The sequence below is a fragment of the Arachis hypogaea genome, chromosome 11 (genome assembly GCF_003086295.3).
Source record: "Arachis hypogaea cultivar Tifrunner chromosome 11, arahy.Tifrunner.gnm2.J5K5, whole genome shotgun sequence".
NCBI classification, from domain to species: domain Eukaryota; kingdom Viridiplantae; phylum Streptophyta; class Magnoliopsida; order Fabales; family Fabaceae; genus Arachis; species Arachis hypogaea.
In genome coordinates this window covers 119,027,986-119,044,459 of record NC_092046.1, presented here as the reverse complement: position 1 = coordinate 119,044,459, position 16,474 = coordinate 119,027,986, and the positions used below count along the sequence as shown (strand labels likewise).

The 16,474-nt window shown below is 37.9% G+C and overlaps 1 non-coding gene across 1 annotated transcript; it reads left to right on the top strand.

The window, feature by feature from the left end:
- The first annotated feature begins 1,271 nt into the window (after nucleotides 1-1,271).
- LOC112724775 (small nucleolar RNA R71) lies at nucleotides 1,272-1,379 on the top strand. The gene has a single exon (XR_003163921.1). It is a non-coding gene; the product is annotated as a small nucleolar RNA R71 (small nucleolar RNA).
- Nucleotides 1,380-16,474: the final 15,095 nt, after the last annotated feature.

The following is a 16,474-nucleotide window of genomic DNA, read 5'->3' as shown; positions in this document are numbered from 1 at the left end:
AAATACCTCAAATAATATTAATTAAGAAAATCATAACATGAATGTAGCATAAGCCAGATAAATAATAATTAAAAGTATATAATAAAAGTAGAAAATAAATAAGAGGAACATTGAACCTGTGATGAAGAAGAAATAATCCTAAATCCTAAAACTAAATCCTAAGAGAGAGGAGAGAACCTCTCTCTCTAAAAACTACATCTAAAACTAAAATTATGAATTGTGAGCTTGTTTGATGAATGGATGCATTCCCCCACTTTATAGCCTCTAATCTGTGTATTCTAGGCTGAAAACTGGGTCAAAAACAGCCCAAAAATCGCTCTCAGTAATTTCTGGTACGTTCAGGTTGCGGCAAAGCGACGCGGAGGCGTCGTCCACGCGTTAGCGTGGATTGCAGTTTTCCCAGGTCATGCGTCCGCGTGATCCACGCGTTCGCGTCACCTGGCTTTGGAACAGCTATGGAAAATTATATATTAAATCGAAGCCCCGGACGTTAGCTTTCTAACGCAACTGAAACCGCGTCATTTGGACCTCTGTAGCTCAAGTTATGGTCGTTTGAGTGCCAGAAGGTCAGGCTGGACAACTTTAGTAGTTTCTCCAACTTCTTGTATTTTTTCCACTTTTGCATGCTTCCTTTCCATTCTCTGAGCCATTCCTGCCCTGTAATCTCTGAAATCACTTAACACACATATCAAGGTATCTAATGGTAATAAGAGAGGATTTAAACATAGGGAACTTAAGGCCAAAGAAGCATGTTTTCAATCAAAGCACATAATTAGGAAGGCAAATGTAAAACCATGCAAATAGTATGAATAAGTGGGTAAAGAGTTGATAAAAACCACTCAATTGAGCACAAGATAAACCATGAAATAGTGGTTTATCATTCACCCATGTAATTCACCTCTACTATTACAGAGTTCTCAGGATCATAAGCTTCTTCTTCAGAAAATGCCTCTTTAGTACTGTTGGATGATTCCTTCAATCCATTCATACTCTGAGAGATCATATTGACTTGCTGAGTCAATATTTCATTCTGGGCCAATATGGCATTCAGAGTATCAATTTCAAGAACTCCCTTCCTCTGAGGCGTCCCATTACTCAGGATTCCTTTCAGAAGTGAACATGAACTGGTTATTTGCAACCATGTCAATGAGTTCCTGAGCTTCTGCAGGCGTTTTCTTTAGGTGAATGGATCCACCTGCAGAATGGTCCAGTGACATCTTTGATAGTTCAGACAGACCATCATAGAATATATCCAGGATGGTCCATTCTGAAAGCATGTCAGAAGGACACTTTTTGGTCAGTTCCTTGTATCTCTCCCAAGCTTCATAGAGGGATTCACCTTCTTTCTGTTTGAAGGTTTGAACATCCACTCTAAGCTTGCTAAGATTTTGAGGAGAAAAGAACTTGGCTAAGAAAGCCGTGACCAGCTTATCCCAAGAGTTCAGGCTATCCTTAGGTTGAGAGTCTAACCATATTCTAGCTCTGTCTCTTACAGCAAACGAGAAAAGCATAAGCCTGTAGACCTCAGGATCAACCCCATTGGTCTTAACAGTATCACAGATCTGCAAGAATTCAGTTAAGAACTGAAAAGGATCTTCTGATGGAAGTCCATGAAACTTACAGTTCTGTTGCATCAGAGAAACTAATTGAGGTTTCAGCTCAAAATTGTTTGCTCCAATGGCAGGGATTGAGATGCTTCTTCCATGTAAATTGGAATTTGGTGCAGTAAAGTCACCAAGCATCTTCCTTGCATTGTTATTATTTTCGGCCATGTCTCCTTCTTTTTCGAAAATTTTTGTCAGATTTCCTCCAGAGAGTTGTGCTTTAGCTTCCCTTAGCTTCCTCTTCAGAGTCCTTTCAAGTTCAGGATCAGCTTCAACAAGAATGTTCTTATCCTTGTTCCTGCTCTTATGAAAAAGAAGAGAACAAAAAATATGGAATCCTCTATGTCACAGTATAGAGATTCCTTATGTAAGTATAAGAAGAGAATAATGGAGGGAGGAAAAGATAAGAATCCAAACACAAGGGAGAGGAATGAGTTCGAATTCTTGGGTGAAAGAGGGGTGTTAGTAGATGAATAAATAAACAGAAGGGGATGAGAGATGAGAGAATTTTCGAAGATAATTGAAAAGAAAAGAAAAATATTTTTGTTTTTTTAATTTAGATTTAAAATAAAATTTGAAAATAAAAAAAAAGAAAAATAAAATTAAATCAAATTAAAATTTAAAACAAATAGTTAATTAAAAAGAAATTTTGAAAAAGAGGGAAGGTGATTTTCGAAAATTAGAGAGAGGGAGTTAGTTAGGTAGTTTTGAAAAAGATATGATTGAAACAAAAAGATAGGATTAGTTGGAAAGGATTTGGAATTTAATTTTGAAAAGATAAGAAGTTAGAAAAGATTTTGAAATTAATTTTTGAAAAAGATATGATTGAAACTTAATTTGAAAAATATTTGCAAAAGAAATTTAAAAAGATTTGATTTTTGAAATCAAAGTTGATTACTTGACTAACAAAAAACTAAAAAGATATGATTCTAGAGTTTAAAGATTGAACCTTTCTTACTAGGCAAGTAACAACTCAAAATTTTTGAATCAATCACATTGATCATTAATTTTGAAAATATGAAATAGAAATAAGAAAAATATTTTGAAAATCAATCATAAAGTTTTCGAAAAAATGAAATAAAAAATGAAAAATATTTAATTTTTGAAAAAGATTTGAAAAAGATAGAATTTTTAAATTGAAAATTTGACTTGACTCATAAGAAACAACTAAATTTTAAAAAGTTTTGAAAAAGTCAACTCAATTTTTTGAAAATTTATGAGAAAATAAGGGAAAGATATTTTTTTTTAATTTTTTTGAATTTTAATGATGAGAGAGAAAAACATCAAAAAGACTCAATGCATGAAAGTTTTGGATCAAAACAAATGATGCATGCAAGAACACTATGAATGTCAAGATAAACACCAAGAACACTTTGAATGTCAAGATGAACATCAAGAACACATTTTTGAAAATTTTCAAGAAAAGAAAAACATGCAAGACACCAAACTTAGAGATTTTTCATGTTTAGACACTATGAATGTAAAAATGCATATGAAAAACAACAAAAGACACAAAACAAGAAAATATGAAGATCAAACAAGAAGACTTACCAAGAACAACTTGAAGATCATGAAGAATGCAATGCATGAATTTTCGAAAAATGCAAGAAAAAGATAAACATGCAATTGACACCAAACTTATGATTTGACACTAGATTCAAGCAAGAAACATCAAATTATTTTTGATTTTATGATTTTATTAAATTTTTTTTGTATATTTTTCGAAAATTTAATTGGAAAAAAAAAAAGGATTTCAAAATTTTTAATAGAAATTCCAGGAATCTTGCACTGTTAGTCTAAAGCTCCAGTCCAGGAATTAGACATGGCTTACTAGCCAGCCAAGCTTTCAGTGAAAGCTCCGGTCCAAAACACTAGACAAGGCCAATGGCCAGCCAAGCTTTAGCAGATATAAATCAGACATACAACAGCTGATACTTCATCAAACTTCATTCTATGCTGATAAGTGGAAGCCCCAGTCCAAATGAATTAGACATGGCTTTACAGCCAGCCAGGCTTCAACATGCTTCATGAAACTCTAGAATTCATTCTTAAAAATTCTGAAGAAAAATATATTTTTGAAAATATTTATTTTAAAAATTTTTTTTCAAAAATAAAAATAATAAAAACACAAAGCTTAAAATTAAAATAAAATTACCTAATCTGAGCAACAAGATGAACCGTCAGTTGTCCAAACTCGAACAATCCCCGGCAACGGTGCCAAAAACTTGGTGCGTGAAATTGCGATCATCAACAATGGCGCCAAAGACTTGGCGCTCTCAAACGTGAATCACACTTTGTCACAACTTCGCACAACTAACCAGCAAGTGCACTGGGTCGTCCAAGTAATAAACCTTACGTGAGTAAGGGTCGATCCCACGGAGATTGTCGGCTTGAAGGAAGCTATGGTCACTTTGTAAATCTCAGTCAGGCGGGAATAAATGGTTATGGTGAATTGATAATAAATATAAATAAAATATAAACTAGGATAGAGATACTTATGTAATTCATTGGTGAGAATTTCAGATAAGCGTATAGAGATGCTTTCGTTCCTCCTGAACCTCTGCTTTCCTGCTGTCTTCATCCAATCATTCCTACTCCCTTCCATGGCAAGCTGTATGTAGGGCATCACCGTTGTCAATGGCTACATCCCATCCTCTCTGTGAAAATGGTCCAATGCCCTGTCACTGCATGGCTAATCATCTGTCGGTTCTTGATCATACTAGAATAGGATTTACTATCCTTTTGCGTCTGTCACTACGTCCAGCACTCGCGAGTTTGAAGCTCGTCACAGCCATCCCTTCCCAGATCCTACTCGGAATACCACAGACAAGGTTTAGACTTTCCGGATCTCAAGAATGGCCGTCCATGGGTTCTAACTTATACCATGAAGATTCTAATATCTCGGACTCGGTCCTCTGTATTAGATATCTAAGAGATATTCATTCTAGCTTGTTTACATATAGAACGGAAGTGTTTGTCAGGCACGCATTCGTAAGTGAGAATGATGATGATCGTCACATAATCATCACATTCATCATGTTCTTGGGTGCGAATGAACATCTTAGAATAGGAATAAGCTTGAATTGAATAGAAAAACAATAGTACTTTGCATTAATACTCAAGGAACAGCAGAGCTCCACACCTTAATCTATAGTGTGTAGAAACTCTACCGTTGAAAATACATAAGTGATAATGGAGTTCATTGGTCTCGGCCCCAGAGGGGAACCGAAGTAGCCAAGACTACGAATACAATAATAAAAAGTCCTATTTATACTAAACTAGTTATTGGGGTTTACAGAAATAAGTAAGTGATGTAGAAATCCACTTCCGGGCCCACTTGGTGTGTGCTTGGGCTGAGTATTGAAGCTTTCACGTGTAGAGGTCTTCCTTGGAGTTAAACGCTAGTTTGTAACTTGTTTCTGGCGTTTAACTCTACTTTGCAACCTGTTTTTGGCGTTTAACTCCAGAATAGGGCAGAGAGCTGGCGTTGAACGCCAGTTTGTGTCATCTAAACTCGGGCAAAGTATGGATTATTATATATTACTGGAAAGCCCTGGATGTCTACTTTCCAACGCAATTGAGAGCGCGCCATTTGGACTTCTGTAGCTCCAGAAAATCCACTTTGAGTGCAGGGAGGTCAGAATCCAACAGCATCTGCAGTCCTTCTTCAACCTCTGAATCTGATTTTTGCTCAAGTCCCTCAATTTCAGCCAGAAAAATACCTAAAATCCAAGAAAAACACACAAACTCATAGTAAAGTCCAGAAATGTGATTTTTATTTAAAAGCTAATAAAAATATACTAAAAACTAATCAAATCATACTGAAAACTATGTAAAAACAATGCCAAAAAGCGTATAAATTATCCGCTCATCAATGTGTGATCTTGGTGCTTGTGTGAGTATTATACCTTTGTTTGTTTATAATGAATTAAACCTTCCACCATTAAAACGGTCGGCAGCATGCTTTGTTTTGGCCGACAAAAGCATTATTTCTGTGGTTGGTATTATTGAGGATGTCTTAGTGAGCATTAAGGGGTTGACTTTTTCGATTGATTTTTACATCCTTGAGATGCCTCCTAATGACTCTGAAAAACCGTCATCCATCTTATTATGGAGGCCCTTCTTGAAGACCTCTCAATTTAAACTTGATGCATTCTCAGGCACTTACTCATTTGAGATTGACGGTAGAACAGTAAACTTTAATTTGGATGAGGCTATGAAGCATCCACCAAAAGACCACTCTATCTTCTGGTGTGACATTGTTGATGAAGTTGTGACCGAAGTTCACCATGAGACCCTTGATGAGATGAATTTGAGCAAAAGGGCAAGTGTGGAAAAGCTAAATGATTATGATGAAGACACCTTGCCACCTCCAATGTTGCCAGACAACAATGTACCAAGTCATGAGTCAAGTGTGGAATTGAAGCCTCTACCTCCTCACCTTAAATACGCCTTTCTTGATAACAATCCAAAACTCCTGGTGATTATTGTAAGGGAGATTACTTCTGATCAAGAGGAGAGATTACTTGATGTGTTGCAAAGGAATAAGAAGGCTATTGGGTGGAGCTTGGCGGATATAGTGGGTATAAGCCCCTATGTTTATGAGCATCACATTTTTCTAAAGGAGGGAGATAAACCAGTCTGCCAACCACAAAGGAGGTTAAATCCTACTATCATGGAAGTTATTAAGAAAGAGGTGACTAGACTTCTAGAGGCCAAAATTATCTACCCTATCTCAGATAGCGAATGGGTTAGCTCGGTACAAGTTGTACTCAAGAAGTCAGGTGTCACCATGGTCAAGAGTGAAAGTGGAGAACTCATGGCAATTAGGGTGCAAAACGCTTGGAGGGTATGCATTGACTATAGGTGCTTGAACTTGGCAACCCGGAAGGACCATTACCCACTTCCATTTATTGATCAAATGCTTGACTGGTTGTCAGGTAAATCACACTATTATTTTCTATATTGTTATACTAGTTATTTTCAAATTTAGATAGCTCTTGAAGATCAAGAAAAGACTATTTTTACATATTCTTTTAGAACATATGCTTACAAAAGGATGCCTTTTGGCTTATGTAATGCATCTGCGACATTTGAAAGGTGCATGACTAGCATCTTTTCTGATTTTCTTGAGCATTGCATGGAAATTTTTATGGATGACTTTGTTCATGGAGATTCATTTGATTATTGCTTGGGTAGTTTGGCCAAAGTACTAGAAAGATGTGCTAGCTAAAACCTTGTCCTCAATTTTGAAAAGTGCCACTTCATGGTAAAACAAGGTATTGTGCTAGGCCACATCGTTTCTAGCAATGGTATCTCTGTGGATCCTACAAAAGTTGAAGTTATTTCTGGATTACCTTACCCGTCTTCTGTGAGAAAAGTCCATGCTTTTCTTGGTCACGCAGGTTTTTACCGGCGGTTCATAAAGGACTTTAGTAACGTAGCTTTTCCTCTTTCCCGTTTGCTCTAAAAAGACATAGAATTTGATTTCAATGAGGTGTGCATGGAAGCATTTGAAACCTTGAAGGGGAGCCTTGACCAAAGCTCCCATAGTGAGAGGGCCTAATTGGGGTAGCCCGTTTGAGATCATATGTGATGCATTTAACCATGCCGTGGGAGCCGCGCTTGCACAACACAATGGTAAGGATCCTTACGTTATAGCTTATGCCTCTAAGACTCTAGATGGTGCTCAATCTAATTATACTACCACCGAAAAAGAATTGTTGGCAATTGTTTTCGCCTTGGATAAATTTCGGGCCTATTTATATGGTTCCAAGGTGGTAGTATACTCGGATAATGCAGCATTGAAATATTTGTTGGTAAAAAAAGAGTCTAAGCCGAGATTGATCTGATGGATACTACTCTTGCAAGAATTTGATTTAGAAATCAAGGATAGGAGTGGATCACCAAATTTAGTGGAGGATCACTTGAGCCGCTTTGAACTTTTGGCATGTGATTCCACCCCCTATCAATGATGTTTTTCCCTTAGATGCCTTGCAAGCAATCTCGGAAGTCATTCCATGGTATACATCTATTGCAAATTACTTGGTAGGCCATAACTTTCCTCCACACTTTTCTAAGCACCAAAGGGACAAGCTGAACAGCGAGTCCAAATATTATATATGGGATGAACCTTACTTGTGAAGATGTGGTGCCAACCAAGTAATTAGGTGGTGTGTGGCCCAATCTGAATTCCAGTTTATACTAGAGGCATGCCACTCTTCTAAAATAGTGGGCATTTTGGTCCTCAAAGGACGGCGGAGAAAAGTGTTAGACTGTGGGTTTTGGTGACCTAGCCTATTCAAATATGCCACTTCTTTTTATCTTTCTTGCCACCAATGTCAAATGTTTGGAAATATATCTAAGAAGGATGAAATGCCCCAATAACTTATGTTGTTCTGTGAAATTTTTTTATGTTTGGTGTATTGACTTCATGGATCCGTTTCCAAACTCATATGGTTATCTCTACATCTTGCTAGCGGTTGATTATTTCTCTAAGTGGGTGGAAGCAATTCCTACCCGTCCCGATGATGCTAACGTTGTTGTTTCTTTTGTAAGAAATCACCTCATTTGTCGCTTTGGAACACCACGAGCAATCGTGAGCGATCAAGGCTCTCATTTTGCAACAAGAGAATGACAACTTTGATGCAAAAGTATGGCATTGTTCACAAGGTGGCTACGGCTTACCATCCCCAAACAAATGGCCAAGCCGAGGTTTCTAATCGTGAGATTAAGCAGATCTTAGAGAAATTAGTGAAACCTCATAGGTGAGATTGAAGCTCAAGACTGGGGCACGCTCTATGGGCCTACCAGACGGCCTACAAATCACCAATAGGCATGAGTCCGTTTTGAAAAGTCTATGGGAAAGCGTTCTACCTACCAGTTGAGGTTGAGTACAAGGTGTATTGGGCCATTAAAGAGTGCAATTCGGGGTTGGGGAAAGCCGGAATTGAGAGAAAGTTACAAATATCTACGGTTGGAGGCATATGAAAATTCAAGACTCTACAAGGAAAGGGTGAAGGCGGTGAATGACCAGAATATCAAGAGAAGAGAATTTCGGGTTGGAGACCAAGTGCTCCTCTATAACTCAAGGTTGAGGTTAATGCCGGTAAATTGAGATTGAGATAGGATGGCCCTTATGTGGTGGAGAAAGTTGAACCCTATGGTGTTGTTCACTTGAGCCATCCCTCAAGCTCCAACTTCTTCAAGGTAAATGGCATAGATTAAAACTTTATCATGGTGTGAAGGTCAAGAACAAAGAGTTGGAGATCTTTGTATTGAAGGATCCTCTAGAAGAAGAGAATTGAGCATTTTGACAGTCAAACTTAAGGATGTTAAAGAAAAATGTCAGGTGGGAGACACTCCACCGTGGTATGATCTTCCATTTTTCTTTGTTTTCATGTGAATACTTGCTTGAATTTGTTGAAATTTAATTGTTTTAGATCTTTGATCCTTTTAGTTTCCTTTTGTCTACGAAGTTAATTGCTTTGGGAACTTTGTTTTGCTTGTCGTAGGCCTTAGAACATAGAATTTGGTAGCATCTTGTATGAGGTAGCCTCTAAGAAGGTGAAACAAAAATTTTGGTTCATGACTGGCCCACGTATTCAATCTCTATCATGCGTACGCATCATGTATTTTTTGGCCCAGGATGCGTACGTAGTTGATGTTCGCATAGGCGTCACCCTCGAATAGAGAGCACCACCCGCACATGGGGCTCTCGCATACGTGCCCCCCTCTTCGCGAGCCAACTGCTCGCGTGCGCGTCCCCCTAGTATGCGCATGTTCCACTGGCATCAAACATTGCCCGCGTACGTGGCCAAGATACTGCGTATGCATCATACGATATCTGGCCCAAGATGCATGCGCGGACCATGTCCGCGTACGCAGAGGCCCCTGGTAGAGAGCACCCTCCGTGTGTGTACTGCTCGCGTACGTAGCTCCTGCATCTAACTTCCTGGTCGTGCGTATGCATCTCTCTCTATGCGTATGCACAGATTCAAATTGCTGAACCCCCTTCGTAACCTCTGTCGCGATGCATTCTTCCCTCTTCATCATTCTTTCATCTCATTTCAGCTCTGCACCATCACTCAGCCAGCATCGCCCCATACCACCGTCATCATTCAGTCAGTCTGGTACCACCGTCGCTACTGGCCAGCCACCACTAACACTCTCTCTCTCCTGCACTCTCCATTCTCCCTCTTTACTCTTCTATTCTTATACTCTTCTCTTCTCCAGAGCCACCCATCATCAACCCTGTCTCAGCTCAGTTGCGCACCTCCCCTTCCAGCAAAATCTCCGTCATTCCTGTGTGTCCCATAATCACCGCGCAACTCTCGCTTCCATTCCTCCATTCCCTAGATCAGGTTCTCCCTTATGTTTCCTCTGTTCCTTTCCGTTTTCGGGTTTCACTTTAATTAGTTTTAGTTTTTGTTTTAATGTTCCTAGTTGATTTAGATTGGTATATTTGTTGCTAAACAATCGCAAAGATGGATTGATTCTGTTTGGGTCTAATTGTGGATTAATTTTAGCTTGCTTTGATGGCTTTAAACCATGCATACCAAGTGTTCTATGAATTGCCTAAGTTAAAATTGGGATTGATTCATATGTGTGGCCACCATATGCTTTCAACCATGATGTTATTAGGTAGTTTAGCTCTAAATTGAGTATGTTTGGATGGTTTTTGACTTATTTTGCTTGAGTTTCATCTTTGAACTAAGTGTAAATTGAACTTGTTAAATTGCAATTCTTTGTGTAAAATCAATTGATGAATCTAATTGAGCAAGACATGTTGATATGTTGCATTTGCCTTGTCTTGGATTATCTTGACCAATGTGCATATGCCTTTCTCTCACATTGAACCATTGAACTATGTTGTTTCCTTTTGTATATGCATTATATATGGTCCAATTGCTTTCAGTGTTTAAGGATTGCTTGATTGGAAACTCAATTGTTTTCTCCGTTCTTCCTTTCAGAATGAGGACCACTCAAGGAAAGAAACAAGCTTTTGCTTCCAAGAAACCAGTTGAGCAAGTCATTGTGCTACGGAGTCCGGACTTATCTGTACTAGCTCAAGATCCGATTAGGTTTGCAACCGGTATTGTGCATTTTAATATGGAAAATTCCAGGATAGCAAGAAGTTACATGTCGAGCGACAACTGAAGATGGATGAGCTACCCTCTGAGCTTCGGGCATTAGTGAATTCTCACATTGAAAGCCGAGGGTAGAGCTTTTTGGATAGGGAACTGAGGGAGGTGAATGAACCATGGGTGTTGGAATTTTATACCAACTTTCACAATGACAACCTTAAGTCCATTCTTTTTTGAGGAAAAGAAATTCCATCATGGAAGGTGCAATTGCGAAGATTCTTAACATTTCGCCTAAGATAAAAGGGTGATGTGACTATGTGAAGGCGCAAGCCGACCGCAACTAGGCACCTTGAATAGGGATAAGATTATAAAGAAAATAGCTATTCCAGACTCGGCATGGGTTATGAGTTTGGGGGATAATCCTAGACCAATGGGACTCCTGGTTAAGCAACTCACTTTTAATGCTCGGATATGGCAACAACTCTTGAACAACTATGCCATACTGACTACTCATGAGACACTATTACATGGGAGATGGCTGTTTTGGTTTGGGTTATGTTAGAGGGTGAGCCGGTGAATTTGCCCAAGGTTATAAAGCAGTCGATGTGGAAGGTGCCGATATCTTTCAAGCAGAAAGTGGCTTTTCCGGTTATGGTGACTGAGATGATTTCCAAGGCCAGCCTTGAGTGGGAGGACGATGATTATCCACCTACCTTAGCAAACAAGGACCTCTATATTCTTCATGGCAATTGGCTGAAGGATTACCCGGGCTTTGGTGATCAAAGTAAGAAGAAGAAGAGAAAAATAACCACCAGAGAATCGAGCCGACCACCAGCACCATCATCATCTACTCTTCAGGCCCCTATGACTCAGGAGCTCGGTCTCAAGCTCTTGGAGCGACTAGAGTGCTTAGAGAGGCGCATAATGTAAGAACCACGATTAATTAACCATTTAATTAAATAATTAAATTACCCAAAATAGGATCCAAAAATTTAGAATGTGAATTAGAGATTTTAAATATGATTTTCGGACTCAGTAGATTTTTCTGAGTTGGAAAATATAATTTTCTGTGAAAAACCGCATAAAAATTTGAACCGATAAATGAACCGGCAGTACCGGCTTAAATCATTCCGGTGCTGTGCGAGAATAATTAAAAATAGTAGAAAATCTTAGGAAAATATTTAGATTTGAAAATTGGGCGTTAATCTTAAAGGTTTGGCTCGAAATTGGGCCAAACAAGCCCAAAAACGCTAACGGGTTGGACCAGGCCTAAGTTGGGCCCAAGCTCAACATATAAAAACACATTAATGACTCCCCATTCAGCCACCATAACCGTTAGAGAGTGAGAGTTTCAGCTGAAGTGAGAAGAGAGGAAGGGGTTTCAAAAATACTATTCACTCCTCACTTTTAGTGGACATATCTTGAGCTACGGTGCTCCGATTCACGTGCCATCAGCGGCTACACGAAGCTCTCACTGAGCCCATCACTTCTAGCTAAGCCTTGTGGTAAGGTTCTCGAAATTTCCTGCCCTTGTGAAATTCGAAAATTTGATTTTGATTTTGAGTGAAATCTTGTGATTTTGGGTGTTTAGGTACACTCTAGTACTTGATTCCTATTGGGTTTTAACGCAATCAACATTGGATAAGGTGAGTTTATTCTTAATCCTTGTAAAATTGTGATTATGATAAACCCTGGGTTGATTAGATATGAATTATGTGTATATAGCTTGAATTGGTGTTATATGGAAAATGTTGGTGACTTGAAAGTGGACTTGGTGGCTTGATTGAGTTTGAGAGCTTGTGGAAGCTTGGTAGAGGTCAATTTGGTGATTTAGTGCATATTGAGAATTAACCAAGGTATGGTTTCGGTTTTCTCTATGTAATATATAATATTTCTGGACACTTAGACTAGTGACCCATAGGATAGGATTGGATTAAATTGGTTGTTGAAATTGTTGTATGATGATGTATGATGATTTGATGATTTTGGATTATTTTGATGAATTGTGATGTCATGTTGATGAAATGGTGTTGAAGATTGAAATTGAGATTGATCATGATGATTGTTGGTGATATAATGATAATGTATGATTGTGTTGGTTGAGAAATGTTATAGTGTGAAATAATTGATAATTGAGAGTTGAGGAATATGTAATGTGAATGGAAATTGGCGTAAATGGTGATTTGTGACACAAAGGGTAAGTTATGTGGTAAATTGGAGTATGGTGTGAATTTAAGTTGGTTTTGGTTATGAACTTTAAGGATTTGAGAATTTAGTGATCTTTGGTAAAAATGGATTTTGGTGAACTTTGACGGATCATATCTTGAGCTTCCGTTTTTGAAATGGAATGAATTTTATATTAAATCAAAGAGCTTTAAAACGGTATCAATTTTTTAGAAATCTGAATTTTGTAGAGAGAGATATGATCGTTGCAAGTTGGTGTCTGAAATCTGAATTCTGTGAATGATGCAGAATTTGTGATTTCTAGTTTGTGTGCGCAGGCACACCTCGTGTATTTTTGAAAATGTGCATACGCACACTCCTGTGCACACGCACACAAGGGGATATGGCTGCTGTTGGGAGTGCTAGCACACTCTGTGCGCACACAACCAAAGAAGTTTTGCAAGCTATGCGCATGCATAGCCTTGTGCGGACGCACACTCTGGAAGGTGCACTCTATTGAGGGCGTTCGCATGCATTGTGCGAACGAGCAAAATGGAAATTTTTACTTCCTGTGCATACGCACACCTCGATGCGTACGCACACTTCTTGAAAATCCTCCAGAGCGTGCGTACGCACAACCCTATGCGTACACACTACCCTATTTTTCAATGAAAACCTTGTTTTTAACTGTTTCACTTTCTCGGCAAGCTTGTAAACTTCCGTGACACTTATATAAGACTCTTTGGCTTGTTTTTTGATGTTAAAATATAAAAAAGGTCCTAGGCGATCTAATTCGGTATTTCTGGTAAAAGGTTAGAGAATGGAGGCTTAGGTTTCTATTGTACTGAGGACGGATTAGCTGAGAGAGATGACGAAGTACTGTAATAACGATTGATATAAAGAATTGTGGAAATTATGAATTGACAGTGGTTGAGATGAGTTTGGGACTCGGAATGAAATGATGAATTATTGATATACTGAAAAATAATTTTTTGAAAACCACTGGATTACTATTATATACTGAGATTTGTTGAGACGCTATGCGCTTGGTGATGGGCGGATAATTTATACCCTTTTTTGCATTGTTTTTACATAGTTTTTAGCATGTTTTAGTTAATTTTTATTATATTTTTATTAGTTTTTATGCAAAAATCAAATTTTCTAGACTTTACTATGAGTTTGTGTGTTTTTCTGTAATTTCAGGTATTTTTTGGCTGAAATTAAGGGACCTGAGCAAAAATCTGATTCAGAGGCTCAAAAAGGACTGTAGATGCTGTTGGATTCTGACCCTCCTGCACTCGAAGTGGATTTCTTGGAGCTACAGAAGCTCAATTGGTGTGCTCTCAATTGGATTTCTAGCAATGTATAATAGTCCATACTTTGTCCGAGATTTGATGGCCCAAACTGGCGTTCAAACGCCCACCTGAGACCCTTTTCCTGGCACCAGAACTGGAGTTAAACGCCTAAACTGGCACCCAAGCTGGCATTTAACTCCAAGAATGGCCTATGCACGTGTAAAGCCCAATGCTCAGCCTAAGCACACACCAAGTGAGTCCCGAAAGTGGATTTCTGCACTATCTGCACTTAGTTACTTATTTTCTGTAAACCTAAGTTAGTAGTTTAGTATAAATAGCACTTTTTACTATTGTATTTGCATCTCTGGATGTTTAGTCCTTAGACATTTGAGGCTGGCCACACGGCCATGCTTAGACTACTTTCTCTTATGTATTTTCTACGGTGGAGTTTCTACACCTCATAGATTAAGGTGTGGAGCTCTGCTGTTCTTCATGAATTAATGCAAGTACTATTGTTTTTCTTTCAATTCACGCCTACTTCTTCTCCAAGATATACTCTTGTACTTAATTCAGTTAAGTCAAAATGAAGGGGTGACCCGTGACAATCACTCACTATCTTCGTTACTGGCTTAGCCAAGATCCGCGTGCCTGACAACCACAAGCGGTCTACATGATGTTCAACATAGTCATTGGACGACAGCTGAAGTATATTCTCTTGGGTTTCTAATCAACGATTCACATCGTCTTTCCTGACAACAGAGCATCTGAATCTGAGATTAGAACCTTCGTGGTATAGGCTAGAACCATTGGCAGCATTCCTGAGATCCGAAAAGTCTAAACTTTGTTTGTGGTATTCCGAGTAGGATCTGAGAAGGGATGACTGTGACGAGCTTCAAACTTGCGAATGTTGGGCGCAGTGACAGTGTGCAAAAGGACAAGGGTCCTATTCCGATGCTAGCAGGAACCGACAGATGATTAGCCGTGCGGTAGCTGTACATGGTATTTTTCATCCGAGACGAAAAATTTGACAGTTGATTAGCCGTACAGAGATCGTTCCTGGTATTTTTTATCCGAGAGGATCATACAGCTTGCCATGGAAGGAAGTAATGCACGATTGGAAGAAGGCAATAGGAAAGCAGAGGTTCAGAAGCAATAAAGCATCTCCAAACACTTATTTGAAATTCCCACCAATGAATTATATAAGTATCTTTATTTTATTTTATGTTTTATTTATCTTTTAATTATCAAAATCTCATAACCATTTGAATCTGCCTGACTGAGATTTACAAGATGACCATAGCTTGCTTCAAGCCGACAATCTCTGTGGGATCGACCCTTACTCACGTAAGGTATTACTTGGACAACCCAGTGCACTTGCTGGTTAGTTGTGCGGAGTTGTGAAAAGTGTAATCACAATTTCGTGCACCAAGTTTTTGGCGCCGTTGCCGGGGATTGTTCGAGTTTGGACAACTGACGGTTCATCTTGTTGCTTAGATTAGGTAATTTTATTTTATGTTTAAGCATTTTATTTTTATTGTCGAAAAAAAATACAAAAAAATTAATAAAATCATAAAAACCAAAAATATTTTGTGTTTCTTGTTTGAGTCTTGTGTCAAATTTTAAGTTTGGTGTCAATTGCATTTTTTTAATTTTTCTTAAAATTTTCGAAAATTCATCATGTTTTCTTCATGATCTTCAAGTTGTTATTGATGATTTTCCTTGTTTGATCTTTAAACTTTCTTGTTTTGTGTCTTTTCTTGTTTTTCTTGTGCATTTTCGAATTCATGGTGTCTAAACATTAAAAATTTTTAAGTTTGGTGTCTTGCATGTCTTTCTTTTTTTAATAAAAAAAAAATTTCAAAAATATGTTCTTAATGTTCATCTTGACCTTCAAAGTGTTCTTGGTGCTCATCTTGGCATTCAAAGTATTTTTACATATTTTTCTGGTTTTGATCTTAAATTTTTATGTCTTGTGTCATTTTGTTGTTTTTCTCTTTCTTCATTAATTCAAAAAAAAAATCAAAAATAATATCTTTCCCTTATTTTACTCATAACTTTCAAAATTTTGAGTTGATTTGGTCAAAAATTTTTAAAATTTAGTTGTTTCTTGTTAGTCAAGTCAAAATTTCAATTTAAAACTTTATCTTTTCAAATCTTTTTCAAAAATCAAATCTTTTTCATTTTTCTTTCATGTTTTCCGAAATTTTTTTAATTAATTTTCAAAATCTTTCTCTTAATTTTATTTCATAATTTTCAAAATTATTGCTAACATTTAATGTTTTGATTCAAAAATTTCATGTTTGTTACTTTCCTGTCAAGAAAGGTT